At 35.1% G+C, this 22,123-nt stretch overlaps 1 protein-coding gene across 9 annotated transcripts in view; it reads right to left on the minus strand.

The window, feature by feature from the left end:
* The window catches only part of LOC134741302 (mucin-17-like), a 137,894-nt gene that overhangs the window by 109,242 nt on the left and 6,529 nt on the right, over positions 1-22,123 (minus strand). The gene's annotated exons all lie outside the window — the stretch shown is intronic.

Consider the following 22,123-nt stretch of genomic DNA (forward strand, 5'->3'; position numbering starts at 1 on the left):
CCAAAAAATAAATCGTAGTAACTGAGAGAATTTATCCTAGGGTAACACCAAGCTCGACAAAATGTGCAAGTCAACGTCATACGCATACTTTTTGGCGCTACAAGGTCGGTGCAGAGGCAGAGTTAACTTAGAGGACTAACCCACCTCTAGATAATAATAAATAATAGAAACAGGGAGAATTTGCACAGATTTACCTAGTCCCACAGCACAGAATAAGTAATAGTATTATCATACAGAACGGTCACGCACCGCCCCGCCCCGACTCGAATTACCTCGCCCCGCGACAGCAGATTGACGGCTGTTTGCCGGCCGCTCAGTACTATTTTTAATATAGCGTTTCCGCCCTGTGCTCATAGTAAGCTCAGTAGTTAAGACGTTTAACACAGTAGTATGGAATCCTATACTAGTTACCATAGAGTAACTTATACTAGAGCGGTACTGTCATAGTAAATTTTGTAACCCCAGTAAATTCACTGCCATCTGTCGACACACTTTAAAACTAAAAATAAATATTTATAAAAATACGATAAAATGTATTTAAATATGGATAAATGATTTTTTTATTTGCATTAATTATTTTTATATGATTTTGACCCATGTTCTTTTACTGGTATGCGTTAAAATTATAAATAACAAACGAAACAGTCAACGCCCTCTATACGAGTGTAGGCCAAAACTAGTGGCGCCATCTGATCGAGAATCAAATTTTCGTGATTTTCGAGGCACGTTTTTTCCTTAGACTGTATCCATCTATTACGGAGTTATATCTATCTTTGCTAGTTACAGACACACGTGTGTCTGTAGTTGCACAGTCTGTGCTATCAACATCGCTGCCAACTTAGCTTGGAGCTTTAGATTTGAAAAGCGTTTATGAATATTAACGCCATTAGTCAACAACATAGGTACACACACGCGGAAAGCGCCGAAATTTTAAAACGTAATAAATATAAAGTATATAAATTAAGTTAAGTACAGTTTGTTAAGTACCCTATTTCCTAATGGAAGAGCGGGCTCTCCCGTCACAAGTATTGTTATACTTAATGGGAGACTCCAGCCTTTTATGTAAAGTGTATCATAATGTTAAACCAAATAAACTTTTTGTATTTGTATATAAGAGCCTCGGTAGAGAGTATCATTTCGTCTCATTTGGAGTTGAAACTCTAGGTCCATGGGGTCCCAGCGCGCACAAGTTGTTTGCAGAAATCGCGAAGCGTCTGGTTGACGTAACTGGTGACCGAAGAGCTGGCGGCTTCCTCGCACAACGTATCAGCATTGCGATACATCGAGGAAATGCCGCCAGCATCCTTGGTACAATGCCTATTTTAGATTTAAGCTAGTTATTAATTTCGTTTACGTAGTACCACTGTATATATCTTGTATGTAAATAAAGGGTACACACTTGTCAAAATAGCAGATTAAGGATTAATATTTAAAGCTTGTTGGGTGTTAATAGTAATATATAGATAACACCATAACATACGTTATCAAAAATATGCATTCACGTGCTCATAGCAACTTTTTTAAGTTATTTTAAAAGTCTTGGTATATCTTAGGTAATTTTATGTATCGTGTAATAACTGTGCTATACATATTTCAAGTTATTAAAACCAGATTAAATCGTTGCTACTAGGGCTAACTTAGTATTCGAACTAAACCTGTTTTTATCGTAGGTACACATTGTTTGCTGGACAATTGTATACCTTATTGGAAACACACAAGGTTCACTGATGGTCAGTTGTTTCTGTTAGTACCTACCAAGCCCTGCTGAATGAGTCAGCGCTCTAGATCAGAGTGAGAAAACAGGATTTTCCTTACGACATTAAAAAGTAACAGCCTTGCAACAGATTACATAATGTATTTAGGGAATTGAACCCAGAAAAACGCTGCGCTTTGCATCAATTTTCAAAAATATCCATGAATTACAACACGCCACTTATAATAACAGTTTTTCTTGAATTCCTTTCACGCATTTTGCACTGTATGTTCATTGAACTAAAAAATTGCGTGGAAACTAGGCTAAGCATGACGTGTTTGGTTTCCCCTCAGGATTGGAAGATGGAAAGCAATCATACGCCAAATTTTGGGATAAAATCGCAACCCGCAACGTTGAAGGATATCGAGAAATCACTAAAGTATTTTTCAAACTCGATGGGTAGGATGACAGGTGTCATCTCCATATAATTTATAAGCTAAAAACGCCAAATCTCGCAAAATTGTATTGAAATGACACCTATCAGCGTGACCATAGATTTAAAAAAATACTATAAACAAAGTAGGGAAGTGTACTAGTACTACTGACCAGTCAAGCCAGATACTTGTTTTTAAGCAATTCATGACTGTGAAACAGTTTAATTTATTCATGTAACATGGCATCCCTATTATGAAGAGTTGACGTCGTAATAACATTTAATCTGTGTATTTGTCCAGTTTTTACGCAAATATTTTACAAATATCTATATTAGGAGAATTGGCTTGTAATTGGTGTGTCTAGCATTTAACCGCATATTTGTACTCTGTCAAACTATTCCGATATTCTACCACTCGCTTCGGCCGCTATTTAAGCCATGTTAAGAAAATTTTATGTTAAAAGTATTTTATAATAAGATACACGTGCTATTTAAGCGTTTTTCCAGCAAGTGAGATGCATAAAAAGTAAAGATACGCTCATGCTAGCGAATATGTCAGTGTCAAAGTCGTGGTAGCCGTACTGTATATATTTGCGTAATTTTGTACTTCTCACTACTGCTTGCAGTATCCTGCGCGGGGAGTCGGACTGTATCGAATTGGCGGAGCAATTGGTACCTACGTCTGTACGTTCCCTCACGGACCAGAATCGATTTCAGACCTCGTGACCGTTGTCTCCTGGCAGTCCCGGCTTTGCGTACTGTATCGCGTAGGAATTCCCCTCTGGTTCGTTCTTTGCTCCTTTTGAATGCGCTCCTTGCATCAGCCTCTCAGTGTGATTTGTTTGCAGACAGACAGGTGGTTGTGCGTGATGAATGTTTGAGGTTTTGTGAGAAGATGGATGCACGTCCTTCAACTGTTTAAAATGTGTTAATTATTTATTTTTAAATGTTAGTATTGTAATTTGTGATTAATTGTATATTGTTTCTTTTTCTTTTTGTATTTTCTGTGTAAGTTAGCAGTGGTTTGGTATTTTACTGTCATACTGTTTAACTTGTTTGATAAAATAAATAAATAAAAAATAAAATAAATAAAAATAAATATAACAAAGGTGCGGAGGCACTTAAAGTACTAACTTTAAGTAATAAAGGATTTGATCAGATAGTTTTTGCACTTATTACAATGAGCCGTGTCCATTTGTGTCATTCGTGAGTTTCCGCTGTCAACTTTAGGTTTTGTTAGACATTCAGAGTACCTATTAAGTATTCTGTGTTTCTAGCCTAATTGATTCGCTTCTCCGCACACAGTTTGAATTCACAAGTTGACCAATCAGCAAGCAATTAGTTGCCTCACCGGCCCACATGGCAGCTGACCGGGGAAAGCAAGCGTTGCAAGTGCAGTGCGTGACGTGCATGGAATGCAACGGGGGCGAATGCAAATATAAGGCTTGTTCGAGAGAAAAAAAACTTACAAGATCTTAAAAAAGCCTTTGATACTAATTGTTAACTTTAATAGGGGGATCCTTCAGGGTTCTATGTTAGGCCCAACGTTCTTCATGATCCATTACATTGATCTCATGGAAAAATATTTTATACCCGATACCACTTTCGTTTTTGTTTGGGTGACAAGAATCCAGTTTGAACGGGTAATAATGGTTGGTAGAATACTGTCTTAAACAATCTAGAATATTATAGGTACCAATTTGCTATGGTCATAAATTAGTACCTATCCGTATTTTACAAATATTAGGTTCCTTATCTACTTTGGTTACGGTTTGTAACCTATCGTTGTTGCAATTCTTGTTTAAACCCACTGAAATAAAGTTCTTAAAGTTTAGTGGTTTTTAACATACCTACGTTTAAACAATATTAACATACATTTTGTTTCGTGTACTTCTGATCATTGTACTATCTTCGTCAATGCATTACTGGTTATTTACAGACATACACACAATTTATGCTGTTTTGTCATTTATTTGTCATGAACATAAAATTTTACTGTTGTCATTTAAATTTTCTACTAAAGTAGTGAAAGTTAAACTATAGATAAATATTATTTTACTTACTGCTAATTAAGGAGTAAGTAGTGTTTATGTATATGTCATCTTTATTCTGCGTTTGATTAATTAATAATTTTACGTTAAGGATTGTATTTTGAAATGATAATCATTTCCGGTAGAACTTTATTATTAAAATGGCAAAGTCGTCACGAGAATTGTTTTACGAAAAGTAGTAGTCGGGTTATAGTTTTTCAAACGTTTTGCTGATCGACCTATTACTTGCTTGTCTGTTTATTACACATAATGACTTCATAAAATCAACAACACATGATTTAGAGCAAAGACAAGTTAATATCTGTATCAGTACCTTAATATCAGTAATTATATACAGCTCGTACTTTCTCCGCTTCCTTCCAGTGTTACCAGTTCACTTCGCTTACCGAGTGCAACGTCTCAAGTTAACCGATAGGTAGGAATACTAGTATAGATAGGATCGTGAGCCTTGGGAGGCTATTTTTTTGCTATCCTGTAAGGTAGAGTAAATTAGTAGTAGTAATAGGTACTTTATTGCACAAAACAAGTACAGAGAATACAGTAAATATATACAAAGGCGAACTTATCCCCTTAAGGGATCTCTTCCAGTTAACCTTTAAGCAATTGAGAAAGATACATACGAAATGGTAGTCAAACTAAGATAATATGTACATGACGGCAAGACTAAGACAATCTATGTATAACAATTTCTCATTCTTGAAGATTGTTTCATCTTGATGTGGCAGGACTGCAAGAGTAATAGTGTGAACATGCACCGAGCTTCTAAAGTGAATGACCACTTTATAAATGAATTGCATTCATAATTTGTCCGTGAAATTTTGGATAATATATGCCGTAAGAACAAATTAAATTATTTTCTATGAAAATATTTTAATTTGTGGTTTTTCAAGTAGACACACTACTATTTAAACTATAAACTGAAATAAATATCATATACGAAGGAAAAAATGACCAAAGCCTCCAGTGTCCAGAGCTGGAATCGAACCAGCGTACCCCGTTTACCGGACAGGTGCCTGAACCGCTCGGCTATCCGGCCACGGTGGCATGGGTCGAAACATGGGTGGATGGGCCAGGGGGCGCCACAAGCCTTCGGGAATTGTCATATTTCGACAAAAACGATTGATTGTTAAATTTCGACCCATGCCACCGTGGCCGGATAGCCGAGCGGTTCAGGCAACCAGACCTGTCCGGTAAACGGGGTACGCTGGTTCGATTCCAGCTCTGGACACTGGAGGCTTTGGTCATTTTTTTTCCTTCGTATATGATATTTATTTCAATATATGCCGTGTTCAAGAAAAATACTCACTAAACCTTGAAAAGCCTTTGATTATGATTGTTAACGTTAATAGGAGGATCCATCAGGGTTCTACGTTAGGCTCAACGTTCTTTGAGACCCTTACAATACATACGATGTCATGTAGGTATGAACTTAATATGTACTTTAAAAATACCACCCGATATTACTCTTAGTGTTTTGTTGGGTGACAAGAATCGAATTGAAACGGGTGATATTATTCTAATACATTGCTACAAAAGCATAATAATATATAAGTACTATATTATAGTTTGCGTGAGGCGTGTGCTCGGTAAGCGTGTGCAAAAGCAGTGCACCGCCTATACTGGTTTGATCGGTCACTCACTTTTAAGGCTTTTGAGCCATTTGAGATAAATGTTAAGGCTGTTTCTCCTACGCGGCTGACTTGTATTTTGCATGTAGACTGATTAAACAAATACCTTAAATAAATACGATTATTTTATACCGTTGGCATATGCCAGTCAACCAAACCGGCCAAGTGCGAGTCAGACTCGCGCACGAAGGGTTCCGTACCATTACGCAAAAAACGGCAAAAAATCACGTTTGTTGTATGGGAGCCCCGACTTAAATATTTATTTTATTCTGTTTTTAGTATTTGTTGTTATATCGGCAACAGAAATATATCATTTCTGAATATTTCAATTGTCTATCACGGGTCATGAGATACAGCCTGGTGACGGACGGACAGACAGTGGAGTCTTAGTAATAGGGTACGGAACCCTAAAAACCAACGATTCCGGTTTCTTAACGGGACAGACTACACATACAGCGTGTAAGAATAACTCGAGCAACGAAAGTGAAACCACAGTTGAAACACTTTTACTTGCGACTGAGCGACGTGCTCACGCGTAACTGTTGCGTTTGTTTTGTAATGCAAACAAATTGATTCTATTTCATTTATTATTTGCGGAAAGAGTGTTGATTGTTAAGAAATAAGTTCATTTTAGCGGATATACTTTTTTTTAGGACATCATTACACAAACTTACTAATTCCCACAGTAAGCTCAATAAGGCTTGTGTTGTGGAGACAACGATATATAAAATATATGAATATTTATAAATACTTAAATATATACAAAACACCCATGACTCAGGAACAAATATTTGCTTTACCAGGATTTGTACCCGGGACCATAGACTTCATAGGCAGGGTCGACTTTCATTTCTGTAAAATAACGGCTACGAAATACACCTTATTGCCTACTGTTATGTAAACTCCGATTTATAATTAAATTCCAATAATCTAACCTCATTTTTTCTCTCTTCCGTATATCCTTTTTCTTAATAAATAAAATAAACTTTACATATTTTTCATTATTACGAAAGAAAAAGGATCTGAGTGAGGTTAGTTTTTTGGAATTTAATTACAAATCAGAGATAGAGTATTAGTGGACTGACGCCTTTGATGTTTGCGTAAATGCCGACACCGCACAAGAACACAGCAGGGTTGTCAGAGACTTTTACACAACTGCTAACTTTCGAACTTTCGGAGAGATGACACCACTGGCACGATTAACGTCACCTCCGCGCATAATATTTACGTAAAAATATCTAAATATGAAATACAAGTGTAAGAATCAAAGTAACATGTAAAACCTAGTGTAATTAAGGCCGTACAGTGTTATCTACGCGAAATATTCGTTCGTTAATTGTGACAATATGTCACAATTAATTAATGTGTTAATTTCAAGAAACATAAATTATTTAAAGAAACGCAGAAACTGCCCAAGACTAACACTTGACTTACTATAAGACACGCTAGCCCTCTAAGTAGTACCGAGCTACTAACAATGGCAATGTATGCAGCTCGGGTGCGTGCGAGTGCGACCCACCCTTCGCCCCTCGCACCCCGCACGATTGCCCTATCTATAGATTGTGCTAATATTTTATGACGGCCTCCTTGCCTAGTCGGTTGACCCCACGTTGACCCTGCCTACGAATCAGAAGCTCCCAGGTTCGAATTTTTTTGTTTGTAATAAATATTTGTTTCTGAGTTATGGATGTTTTCTAAGTATATACATATTTATTTATATATAACTATATATTTATAACAATACCTATCGTCATCTAGTACCCAGAACATAAACCTTATTGAGCCTTGGGACTAGGTCAATCTGTGTAAAATTGTCCTATAATATTTATTTATTCATTTCTGCATCGAAGGGTAGTAGGTAACTAGATTAAAAACTCTTAAATCATATTTAATTTAGTCTATGTTTGAAGAACTTTAAAAAATTGAAGGGTGATTATTGTGATCAAAAAGTACACAACTCTTACATATAATACCTAATATTAGACACATAAAAACTACATTAGTTTATGCATGCATTTTACACAAAAAAAGGATATTATTTTACTAACAATAAAATTTGAGCTCAGATAGTTTTTGTGCGTAATTTGAGCTGATATTTTGGATCTGAGTGTACCTTATACACACAAAGTAAGGATATGACGGGTTATTATACGTAATGATAGTTATTTTTATTATATCTAAGCTGTCATAGATTGCAAAAATCTACAATGACCAATTGCCTAATACAATAGATCCATTAGTAATATTCATTTTAACAAAAGGATCAAAATTAAGACTAAATAATAGATGTTAATCAGACAGGAAGACCTACTGCGAAAGATCAAGTAGTGTTATGTTAGAACAATGGAAATGTCACGGCCAAAGACACTACGATACTAGTGCACACACACACGCTACGCTATTAATCTTTTTAATATTAAGTGCAGTTAAAGGTTAGATAATTAAAAAATACTATTTTGAAGCTACGAACTTATTAAGTATCTTTTGAAGTATAAATAAAATCGGCCAAAAGCATGTCGTGCCATGCTCTGTGTAGGGTTCCGTAATTACCATTCTGTCAGAATAGGCTAAACGAGGGCTATTAGTAAGTATCATGTGCAGTCAAGGGCATAAATATATATACATTTTCAAAGTTTCAAAAAAATGTGTACGCTCTTACACCTTATAAAGTCGTGTTTACATATTTTGGGCCATTTGTCTGTATCGATTTTTTTTCGAAGGCCTTCGCAGCGCTTTTACTAAGAAGAGAAGACTTTTTGCTATGTTTAAAATAACGAAGAAGAAAATTAAGTTATCATTTAATTTATTTATTAAATAATATCTACTTTTAACACAAATATAATTTTATAAGCAAAATTTGGAGCGATCACTAGTGCATCGAAAAGACATCGAGAAAATTGATTTTATTTATATAGAAATGCCCTACCTGCCGTTTTCTTTCGCCCCTAAAAATCCGATGTCTCAAGACTTGTACTACCTATAAGTATTGTCTATAAAGGGGCCCACTGACTATCAGTCCGCCGGACGATATCGGCCTGTCAGTTGTTCGGAACTGTCCAATTTTTGTTCTAACTGACAGGCCGATATCGTCCGGCGGACTGATAGTCACTGGGCACCTTTATAAAAATAATTTTCCAAATCGGCAACGACGGCAACCCATTCGTAAAAAATTTTTAGAACTGCCTTCAAAATTTTGATGTAGAGTCAATTAATACACAAGTAGCTTAAGTAATTATGGATTGTAGCGTGTAGTGCGTAGAGTACAGACATAAGTACCTAAATAGCAATTTAAAAATTTAAATAACAAATTATATCAATACCTGTATTACCACAAATTACAATCAATTTACATATCCCTATTGCATGAATATTTATTTGCGAAAATCATGCAACAAACCACGCAAACTATAATGAATGGATGCGACAATCATTATTAATGATTTAATTGAGATGTCATAGATAAGAATGATCATCAAATCAACTCATAAGGTTTCTTATATTGTTTAGTTAGGGTTGTCACGTCAGTTGCAACATTGACTTGGTAATTGCATTTAACATTGCCACTATTTCATTTTGCATTAACATGAAAGACAAGACGACAATGATGATGATGATGATTCTAATAGAATAATTAAATGTGTGTACACATGTAGTGCATAATCCTCTGCCATCGTATTTTTTCGGAAACGTTCGTATAAACAGTAAAACACCTTAATATCGTCTTCGGTTACCGCGATAGTTACTCATGAAATAAAAGTATGAAAACGGATTATATCGCGTATACTGAATTTATAATACATCCCGACGTTTCGAACTCTTTACAGCGTTCGTGGTCAACGGGTGACTGAGGAAAACTACAAAATGCAAAAATACCCACATACTAAAAATAATGAACCATCATAGACTATAAATTTTAAGGCTGGTTGTACGTGCAAAATCGGTTCATAAGGCTAGTTATACATTACAATTATTTTCAAGTAAGTAAGTAGTAAGATAGAATAAGAAACACAGCTATAAGGGAAAAAACAGGCATAGAAGATGTCATCCACGCAGCCAAAAAAACTAAATGGTCATGGGCAGGTCATGTATGTAGAATGCCAAGTAATAGATGGGCAAAAATAACAACAGAGTGGGTGCCCAGATATAGAAAAAGGAAAAATCATAGACCTAAACTTAGATGGAGAGACGATCTGAAGAGTTATGACAGACACTGGTGGAGATCAGCTCAAGACAGAAAAAAATGGGAACGTTTGGGGGAGGCCTTTGCGCGCAAAGCGCCATGCAATTAATTAATGTATATAATTCATATCTAATTCATTATTTTAATCATAATTAAAATGGAAAAATATTATAAATAATTAAAATTTAAAAGTTATTACTATAGATAGCTGTAAATGTAAATTTACTACTTATAAAAATTTTTTTTTTATAAATACATAAGTAGATACTATTTGCATGTTATGTTACCTGTACCTGCTATGCAGTTAAATGTAAAAAAAAAAGTATTGTTATGTTAAATTGCATGAAATAAAAGGCTATTATTATTATTATTATTATTATTATTAAGTAGTAAGTATACGCGATATAATCCGTTTTTATAGTTTTATTTCATGAGTTACAAATGGCGTAAGGTCCACCCATGTACAGTTAGCAGTGTGGGTGATAGTGTTTTGTCATGCTACTTCGGTCAACCTCAGTGCTTTTTGTACTGAGACTGACAGAAATAGCATAACACGTTCATTTGTTTCCGTGAAAATACGATGGCGATGGATATATATCTACCTTTAATTTATATTAGGGTTGTACCTTGTTTTGCAGAAAATAGTTTCATAGAATGTAATGTTTCGCAGAATTTTCATTTCATAGAAAAAATAGTTTTTCACAAAGGGTCGCAGTTCTAACCTAACCTAACCTTCTTTTCTGTTATACCTATCGGGTCCAATGACCTCTTAGTTATACCTAAAAAGTTATTTAACGGTTAAAAAAAATAAAGTTTCTATGAAATGAAAATTCGCGAAACATTACGTTCTATGAAACAATTTTCAGTGAAAGAAGCGGACACCTTATATTAGTCAGTCATGTAAGCCTGACCTGTAATTTATATTATCAATATAATACATAAAAGCCTTAAAATAAAAAAAATAAAAAATATGAGTATGAGTATATGAATAAAAGATTAGGTATGCACTACATCTGTAAACTTGAGTTTTGCAGATAAAAACATTACAAACGGACTTCCTGTTAATCATTATAGGTAATTAATTTTATTCAAAGCAAAATTAGAAATTTTTATATTGAATTTTTACACGTTATAATGAAAAGTACATGCCATGAAAAAAATATGTACTAGAGTATGTATGTCAAAGGATTGTCTCATTTCAAACATAAACAAGAAAATCATACTATCTTTGTCTTACACTAGTACTATTCAATAGTTGTCAACCCTATCTAAAGAATAAAGTATCTTTCGGCCCTTGGCCAGAAATCTTAGGTTAGCGTGCCGCCGTCTATAGCGACACCTCAGCCACCTCACATTGTCTAACAATGCAATTATAGCGAGTTACTCGGTTCCACCGTGCACATCCAGTACGGTCGTTCTCAATATGTTTACAGGTTTGAACCTTACCCCATTATAATAAGGTGGAAAATGTGTAGTTTTTGACGTGGATTCTATGATAATAGAGACCCCCAAGGTATTTTTTAGTTTTTTTTTGTGTGTAAGGTTTAATGTAATGTTTGGCATGAAAGTTAATGTTGTACTATTTAACTATATGTGACTAAATTTTGAAAAACCGGCCAAGTGCGAGTTGGACTCGCGCACGAAGTGTTCCGTACCATTGCGCAAAAAAACGGCAAAAAATCACGTTTGTTGCCTGGAAGCCCCACTTAAATATTTATTTTATTCTGTTTTTAGTATTTGCTGTTATAGCGGCAACAGAAATACATCATCTGTGAAAATTTCAACTGTCTAGCTATCACGGTTCATGAGATACAGCCTGGTGACAGACGGACAGACAGACGGACGGACGGATAATGGAGTCTTAGTAATAGGGTCCCGTTTTTACCCTTCGGATACGGAACCCTAAACTGAACCCTAGACTGCCATCACGCATTAATTCATCCAGACGGCCTTAAGCCCTAACCCCGAAGAGAATGAGAGCAATTTCCCCTGACCTTGCTTTGATAGCATCTCCTTTACAATGCTCGCGTGTTCTGATTGTTTATATTACGCGAGTCGAACTGACTAAGCCATTGTAACTAGAATTACAGGCCCATTCCAGTTTTAGTGATGTTTTTGTGAGTGTAGTGTGCTTGGACGGACCAACGAGTGTGAACGCGATCAGACCAACGAGTGTGAAGTGTGAACGCGACCAGACTAACGAGTGTGAATGCGACCGGTGGCAACGTTGAAAGCGAACGCAGCCGACGCGCACGCGAGTTTTTTCAACTTAAAAAAATATACACACAACACTAACACATTAAACAACAACAACAACTAATACATTAAACTTTCTTTCCTTCTTTTACTTATTTTTCATGATTCTTTTGTACATACATATATTTCGGCGCATCTGTGTGTACTGTGACTGTGACGTCACAGTTTGTATGGGGTTTTTTACTCGCGGTGCGCGTCCCACATTTATTTTTGCAATTTGCAAATTTCTCTGATAGCAGGTTTATCAGAAACTGGAATCTCACGGGAAGTAGAATCGATTGACATCTTCCAAAAAATCATGCATATAGTTAAGACGATTCTCGCTGATTTGGCCTTGAGCGTCTCAGCGTCTCTGTACCCGCACCCCGCTCACTGCGATCGTACGTGAATTTCGTCTCGGTGCGGCGACTGCGGCGGAACGAGGTTCAAAGAATAACCTACAGCCCAGAGGCGCGCGGCATTTGGCGCTATACCTCGTATTTGTGTATCTTTTGCAGATATTTTGTTGTTTGAGTATGAGTAGATCATGCGTGTAGTGGAGGTCGTAAATTATAATAAAAATATATTCCCTTATGCATTATACTTTACAAGCCTCAATTAGTTAATTTGTGTTTTATCTGTTTCTTACAAATAAATACCTAAGTCAAATCGACGGATTAAGATTTACAGCTAAAGCTTGGTATGTACTGTGCGTAATTGAGGCGTACAATGCGTTTATTTTATCCGTAATAAATAAATATAAATAATGCCATTAATAGTTAACTTATAAAATTAAAGTACCTACTAGCTTCATATACTACTACAAATGTGTTATTTTTCGAAGTTCGAAATTTTCTCAATCATTACGTGGGAATATCATCATTAATAGGGTTCCGTACCTCAAAAGGAAAAAACGGAACCCTTATAGGATCACTCGTGTGTCTGTCTGTCTGTCTGTTCGTCTGTCACAGCCTATTTTATATATGTAAGTTTGTGACCCAAAGACTGACGTGTAAATTAAACAAATTAATTTTAAACATGGGGGCCACTTTTGGGGGGTAAAAGAGAAAATTTAAAAAAAAGTTTTTCAAACTATATCGTGTTACATATCAAATGAAAGAGCTCATTGTGAGAATCTCAAATGTATATTTTTTATAATTTTAGGATAAACAGTCAATTCAATTCAACACAATTCAATTTAATTCAATATATTCTTTATTCAAATAGGCCTAGCAACAAGCACTTTTAAATTGTTTAGAAGTTATTCACGAAAATAGGCAAAAAATGAGCATTCCCCCCCTTTATCTCCGAAACTACTGGGTATAAAATTTTGAAAAAAATACACAAAATAGATCTTTACCTATAGATCACAGGAAAACTTATTAGAAATGAGCAGTCAAGCGTGAGTCGGACTTAATTATTTAGTTTTTGATCCAACCCCTACGGGTTTATTAAAGACATTTCACGCACGTTTCAATTAAAAAATAAATTGTTTAATTTGAGTAATGTACGGAACCCTTGGAACGCGACTCCGACTCGCACTTGGCCGGTTTTTATTACAAGCGCGCCACAACCAAATCAGCGCTTTGCAGTCATTTATTTTTTTAGTGGTTAATGGCTATGTATGATGAACCCCTGTGGACGTCAGCTGCCGCTCCGTTGATGGGTTGAGGAATGGCAGCCCGAAACACGCAAAAAAAATTGTTATCGCCTCCCGCTTGATACTGTGTCAGATGATAGTTTAGATGCTATTGTGAATTAAAAAAATGGTCAGCCGGTTGTATCTCGGTGGACCGTCAGCTGGTCACATGAACATGTAAAAAAATCTTTTCAGTCATCGCATCCCATTTCATAGTTTGTCAGATGGTAGTTTAGATGATATTGTTAATAAAACAAATCGTCGGCCGGTTGTATCGCGGTGGAAAGACCGTCAGCTATTAAAACATTATTGTTAGTTTAAAAATAATTTTAATTGATTTAGCCGTTTAGTAAAAATAACCAAAGTTAGCCGCAAAATGGCCTGTTTTATTATTTTTATTACGGTAAAACTATAAATGAAGATTCATATTTTTTTTTTTCATAATTTTTTGTTTACCCATTTAGAAGACATAATACACCAAGTTGACCCAATGAAATAATAACTGAAATCCAGAAGGAGATACAAATAATAATAAAATAATAAAACGTTTATTAACAGGCAAGGATCACCCATGAAAAATTTACAGACATAACTACAATTACACTATTTAACACTAATTACTACTTAACTAAACCTACAATAAACTTAATAGTAAGTTTTTCCGTAAATAAAAATACGATAGGACGTTTTGCTAGTTTTTAATCGATTAAAATTATTTTTAAACTACAAAAACAATGTTTTTTAACAGGTACTATTCATACATACAACGTAATAGGTAATAGGTAGCTTATGTTAAATCAATTATTTATTGTTTCGAGATGGAATGGAACATTATTCAAAACGTAAAACTTGAATGACATTATAATATGTCGGTTAGAAAACATTTATTTATTTATTTCAAATGAAGTTTTCTCAAACATACGTATATTATAGTATAATATATACGGATATTATCATTACATTCATTGTAATAGACCGCAAAATACCGTGTTGCGCTCGCTAATGCGCGTCGCAACCAAATCAGCGCTCTGCAGTTATTTATTCTTTGGCCACAATAACTCCGATATTATAGCACTTTGCTTGTGCATAAGCGAACATAGTGCAAGGAAGGCACGGAGCGACGAGCGACACAGCCTCCTCGTCTCAAAGCTGGCACACGACTGCCGGCCACGCCATTTTCAGGCATACGCATGAAATGTGGAAAAACGTTCGATTTCTTAAGAAAATATTTTTTGATTAAGAAAAGCTATGTTGCATTTGTGGAACCTGTTAAAACATTTTTGTTAGTTTAAAAATAATTTTAATCGATTAAGCCGTTTAGAAGTTATAAGCAAAGTTAGCCGCAAAACGGCCTGTCGTGTTATTTTTTTTTCGGTGAAACTACAAATTTCAGGAAAAAAGTCAAATGTTGCGATTGTTGTCCATAGAGTGAAGATGCATATATATTTTTTTCATAATTTTTGGTTGACTTATTTAGAAGTTATAAGCTCTAAAAAGTAACAGTTTTTGGCCAAAAACTGCGCGAAGCGCCTTAATTGCCAATCTCTAATACTGGTTTCTTCGAGCTATCAACTCGCCAGGGCTTGGCGTGCGTTTGGAATACATACTATTATCACATTAGCACCGCAATAAAACAAAACAAACAATGCAGTTGTGTTTGGTGATGTGATGTGCCGTGTGATAGTGACAGTTTGGCAGCGCTAATTTCCTGTCATGATATCTTGTTGGTGCTTTGAAACTTCCAAAGCTGGGTATAGTTTTGGTTTTGACATGTTACTGTATTTTTTGTGACACAGTTTTATTGCTCACTCTGCTTCTTCTCATTTCCATCAATTACTTCTCGATACCTTTCTTATCAACCTGAAGGGGAGTTCCGTTTTTTACCTTCCGCCTGCATCCTCAGATCAGCTCCACGTTAACGTATAATTGCATTATCAATTTATCCCCAAAACTAAGTAATTATTAATTTATTACTAGACCAAAAATTAGATTATGTGGGTTTCAGTCGTCGGACTAGCGTCGATTACGTAATATTAATATTCCAAAAATATTTAACATATTTTTCTTTATTGTAACTATTTATTTACATAAAATATAAGTAAATACTTGCCAGGCACTATAAACTGCGTATTTAACTGTCAATAAGTTTACCACTGTCAACATCAATTGTTTGTTTCAATGTTTGTCACTAATGTAAAAAATGTAAATATAATTTGTAACGTGTAAACATAAACAAGACATTGCTACATCATTGCTAATTATTTAATTATTAATCTCTGATACATTTCACTTATACTGCCGAAGAAATCATGGATCAATTGGACAAAATCGTGAAAAACTGTGACAATGACATTATATTTTTATTTTACTTCAGAACTGGAGTGGCCAACTAAGTAATAATAAAATTAAAAAGGTTATCATAATTTTAATTACTTCATGTACAATTTTAGTCTCGCAATTTAGACAGAGACACGAATGGAATGATGGAATGAATATACACATAGATAAAAATTTTAAAATTAAATGACACTAATATGTCATGTCCTTGTCCTATGTAACGGTGTATAATTTTAGTATACTATAAAATAATATATAATATAAAAGTCTAAGGATCTAATGACTGATGAATAGAATTTCAAATAGGATTATATTTTTAGAGTAATTGAGATAAAAGGTAAAAACCCTCGCCACAGCATTCCATCGCAAGTTTCGCGCGGTGCGCCATATCTTTTGTTTCATTCTAAATTTCTTTGCTTTACGCCCTCTCTTAAGCACAGGCTATACGTATGCTAATACTAGACAAAAGCATTATGGCCTGTGTTCCTGAGAAATTATAACAATGTGGACAGATCAAGGGTGTTTCTTTGTATGCTAATCCATCTTAGATCGGGAAGCGTCTTAACTGTCTATGTATTCACAAAACAATTGTTCTCGTTTCTGACAACTCTATTATAATTTGACCTCTGATTTTGTAATCACTTAGAACTCTTAGAAGGTGCGCAGTCCTCAACTATGCGTTTCTCCAGAAACTTCCTGCCCCGCACACGCACAGCTAAACTGTGAAATGAAATGTCGCCCGCGGCAGGCGTCGCTCACTCCGCGATTTTGTTGCGACGCTAGTACATGCGGCCCACACCAATTTTGGTGTCTAGCAGTGGTTGCCGCGCACCGCTACGGAACGGATGCCTGCTCGCTTGCGCCACCTAGCGGTCATATCTGTCGTAATAGATGCGTTTTGTTAGAGAGTGAAAAAAAAAACATTTATTCTGGCGAAATAAATCCTATTTTACATTTAATTATTCTGCCAAACTGCAAGACAGTTTGTTGGCAGAGAGGACTCCCTTAAAACAGATCTCTCTGCCTCCCAATCTTCAGTACCCAGTACTATTATTTATTCTGTGCTCGCCATGGTGCTCGCGGTATTTCTGGACCGATACGACTCATTCTTAAACGCCGGCAACGGCGGCAACGCATTTGCAACCCATCTGGTTTTGCGGGTCTCCATGTGCGACGGTAATTGCTTAGGTACCATCTGGTGATTTGTCTGCTCGTTTGTCTCTTATCATAAAAAAAACTGCATGGGGAAAAACTATGGCGTTATTCATAAACATTGGTGACGTTTTCAACCAAAAGAAGCTATGGAAGCAGCGCCTTAGTGACAAGCGACAATAAATACCCTTTTGGTTAATAATGGCACAATTTGCAAGTTTTTATGAATAAGGGGTGACCAATGGTTGTCTATAAATTAAAATTAAATTAAATAATCATTTAGCAGATCATAACAATCCATAGATTCTGTTAGTTTTAAATCACATTTAGAAACGGGTCTATCGCGAATTTATTTTGTTACCTTTATATATTTACCGACGTTTCGACACAGGTTTCACTGGTCGTGGTCGCGGCTAACTGACGTCCCAGCAAAATGTCAAAACAGAGATTTGTGTGACTACCCCACGAGTTTTGTTAGTTTGTCTTAAGCTAAGTACCTAATACTAGTGTTAGTAATTAAATAAGTTATTCTACAACTAAAAAGAACTAAACACCATACAGGTCAACATACAGGTCGCCCAGTTAAGAATATTCGACAGTCGTACCTGTCGGATAATACTTTCAGAAAGCTGTTGGGACTGCTTCTTGCTCTTTGCATTAAATTAATTTTTATAATTTGTCTATGCTCGTTGGTTAGATAAGTTTTGTGAAAAGCTTACTGCCATTGATTGTCAGAAGAATTGACCACTTAATAGAGGAATGGGTATCGAATCTGTGTAAATAGCTAAGATTTCACAAGATTGTTATGATAAGAACACAACGTTTACACTCACTGGAATTTTTTGTCGCTATTGACGACATGTTCAGTTGGTGTAACCGTTGTGTTCTAAATATTTTAAAATATGTCTTACGAAAGTTTAATTCCGAAGATTTTTATATATAGGGTGGCCCGAAAATACAAAAGTTTACAAATATTTTCAGGAATATTTTTCTTAATTAAACGTTTTGACAAAATCTCTTAAAATTGAACCTGCACTCATTTAATTAAACTAAAACTGTGTTATCATCAGAATTATTGTATTGTAGATTTTATTAGATTCGATTGAATATGCCGCAAAAAAATTTGTCAACGTATTTTTGGGCTAGTCTGTAAATAACCACTTATAAACATAGAGCTAATAATGGTCATGGTTAAAAATCTTTTCAATGAAGTGACTTACATAATTCTGTTAGATAAAGTGTGCCCAGCCATCAATCTATTAGCCAGTCATTATGTAGATCGAGAAAGAGTCATTGATGTGTTACCGAAGAAAGTAGTTTCGGCCGAGCATACATTTTTAAGTACTTAAGCGCTGGTTAAGTTCACTTGTATTTTCCTATTTATTTCTGTTTCCTTATAGTTATTCTATAATATTTTTGTGCCCATTGGGAGTATAACTGAAATCCACCGAATTTTATATTTTAGTATAAAAAAAGTAAAATGAAAAGATAAAATATATTGTTTAAAAAAAAACACCTAAATACTAGAGGCTCTGTGAGCAGTAGACCTTGCGATAAGTTTAAAACATGTAAAAATAGAAAAAATACTTCGTTAAGTCAATAATATATCACAGTGAACTCACAATACTGAGTTTCGTTCTCATTTTAAAACTACGTGTTGGATTATAATCACATTATAATTAAACCTTGCACATACAATGACATGAGGTATATCTATGCCTGTAATTAGTTTATATAGCTCCAGGTTATAAAACAAATGAAAAAGCAATAACAAGTTTTGTATGAAAATTTTTAATTCGCTGTATTTTTTAACTATTGTATCTGAAGCTACATAAACTAATTACAGTCATAGATATACCTTATCCTATTGTAAGTCCAAAGTTTCAGAGCAATCTAGCTAGTCGTTTTAAAATGCGTTTGTATGGAGAACCGAGCTTGCTGTGGACTCTTTTCTCTAGTAAATTTCTCGCACGTTAAAAAGACATCAACGCGCGGCTAGTTGTTTCATTCATAAAGGTGATAAAGGTCGCAGCATTTGTTGTAACTCACAAATGGAGAAGAAAAGATACTGTCACGGTAATTTGTCAAAATACTTTCGAAGGTTTGTTCAATGTGCTTATTCAATGTACAGGTACATACAGATCAAGAAACATATGTGTACAAAAAAGTTACGCCGAATCTCAAAAGGACTGAAATTTTTATAAGTAGTAATACGATACTGTGGAAAGAGCATGTAAGCTATGTATTAAAAAAAAAAAAAAAAAACATCAAAATATTTAATAAAATAATTTGATTTGTTCCCAAACTTGTTCTATGTATTATAATTACGGTTAAAGGTACTAACTTTATTACAAGCATTTGTATTAGTCGTACTTAAAGGTCAAATTCGGCGTTCTGTGAACAAAAGATATTCTTTGGCATAAGTAATCTTAGTGTTCCTAAGATGTATTTAAGAAGTGGAGCCATCAAGTTTTTAAATGCAGGTGGAGAGGGGATCGTCGACGTCTAAGGTTGTAAGTCAAGTCAAGAAGTTTTGGTTCTAAGTCAAGTTTGGTACCATTTTCAACTAAACCAAAGATCAACTTTGGAAACAAATCACGCAACGCCGTATTTCACGAGTTACAAGTAGTACTATATAAGTTTTTTTTATAGTTTTTCACGTCTTAGTTGAGACAGTGCTTTATTACTGGTTTTTGTTACTTGAGGCATTTCTTCACCCAAGCCGTAAGTTTCGTTGATTTATTGGCTTTGCGTGAACATATTTATAGTTTGTCAAGGGACTGTCTCATTTCAGGCGTAGACGGAGAGAGTCATACTGTCTTTGTCTTGCACTGGTGCTAACGTCCAGAAGAAGGGGATGAGTGTAGTTTTTTTGTTTCCATTTACTGACAAGATTTGCTTGACCAACTATACTTCGATTTCTCTTTTACTGGTTGTAAACAAAAACGCTATTTGTAAAATACAAAATAAAATCACCTGAGATGGTGTTACAAACGGCTATTAATAACGGACTATAAAAAACCGGCCAAGTGCGAGTCGAACTCACCGCACCGAGGGTTCCGTACTTCTTAGTATTTGTTGTTATAGCGGCAACAGGAATACATCATCTGTGAAAATTTCAACTGTCTAGCTATCACGGTTTATGAGATACAGCCTGGTGATAGACAGACAGACGGACAGACGGACAGCGGAGTCTTAAGTAATAGGGTCCCGTTTTTACCCTTTGGGTACGGAACCCTAATAAAATATCTATGCAAATTCCTTTTCTAGAATGGTCAATAAGTAGAATGGGTTTTTCTCTGTTAAAAATTAAATACTTATAATTCAAATTGTATGTGTGTTGTTAGATTGATTCGTCAAGGTTTGGCAATAAACGCGACTTTCCATTGTAAATATTAGGTAAAATATTGTTCATTTAGTTTAGACTATGATTTTGATCATATCCGTAAGTTTGCAAATGTCAGTGCCAGAGCCATCCCATTAACTTTATAAATTAAACAAATATAGGTACTTAAAAATATGGTTTTGACTATCGTCGACGTTTTCCTATATTATCTGATAAAAAGATCGTTATGTGACAACCCAAGCTCACTAATTACAAAAAAAAACACAAAAATCAACCTTGTTTTATTTAAAGTGCGGTTCACTATGACTAAAATTTTAGCATTAATTACTAAGTGTTGCTGGTTATCACCTGACGATATTGAAACATGTAACATTTATAAATTCATTTACGAATTTTAACCTGTAATTGTACAATCCGTGGACGTCTCATTTTAAACATAGACAGAGAGAATCATACTGTCTTTCTGTTACGCTAGTAATAGAACCCAAAAGAAAGGGATAAGTATAGTTTTTATTTACTGAGTAATTTGGTTTGCCAGATAATAAGAGGCCGCTGAACACAGCGACATGTTGGAATGTCTTTATTATCTGTAACATTGGCGTTATCTAATTGGCCGCTATAATTTAACACTTAGCTGATCATTGATGTACCCTATGACTTGGTATTAAGGTTTACCAACTGCCAAACTGTGGACGATGGTAACGTTAGCCCGAAAGAGATGGAAAGTGAAATGTGTGGCAGTCGCCGCCGGCTGATTTACCTTGCATCCAAACACGCTTCCGTCAGAAAACGTAAAAAAAAACATATTATAGGAGTGATTCTCAAACTTTTGGCTACCATTTTTTATATCGATAATTTTTTGTACTAATTTCCCAACGTACACATTACACATTAACAAATAATTTGATTGATTATTATAAGTATTAGTTAAACATTTATTTCAACGTAAATTAAGTTGTGAAATAATATGAACCGATCAATTAATTTCAGCTTAGAATAAATTTTAAAGTGGAAAAATTACTGCTTTCCAATATGACTTGGAACTCCGGTGGCCGTTTAAGAAGTGTAACACTCTTACGGTAGATGTCGCTGGGGTCCCCTAGACTCATATAGTGGGAAGATTTGTGCTGACTATGGATGAGGTCTTTGGTGGCTCAGTTGGCAGAGCGCTGGAGTATCGATCCAGAGGCCGTGAGTTCAAGTCTCACCCAAGGCAGTAATTTTTCCACTTTAAAATTTATTCTAAGCTTAATAGCATCGATCGCAGACGTTTCTGCTTGTTAAAAATCAATTAATTTCAGTCAGTCAGGATACTCAGGATGTGTACTTATTGTGAGTTAGTGAGCTGCTATAACAACAAATTATAAAACTTAAATGGATTGAAACCTTAAACATATAGAAAATATCAAACTTGTGTGATAATTAAGAA

This window comes from Cydia strobilella, chromosome 5 (assembly GCF_947568885.1).
Source record: "Cydia strobilella chromosome 5, ilCydStro3.1, whole genome shotgun sequence".
In the NCBI taxonomy this organism is placed as follows: Eukaryota; Metazoa; Arthropoda; class Insecta; order Lepidoptera; family Tortricidae; genus Cydia; species Cydia strobilella.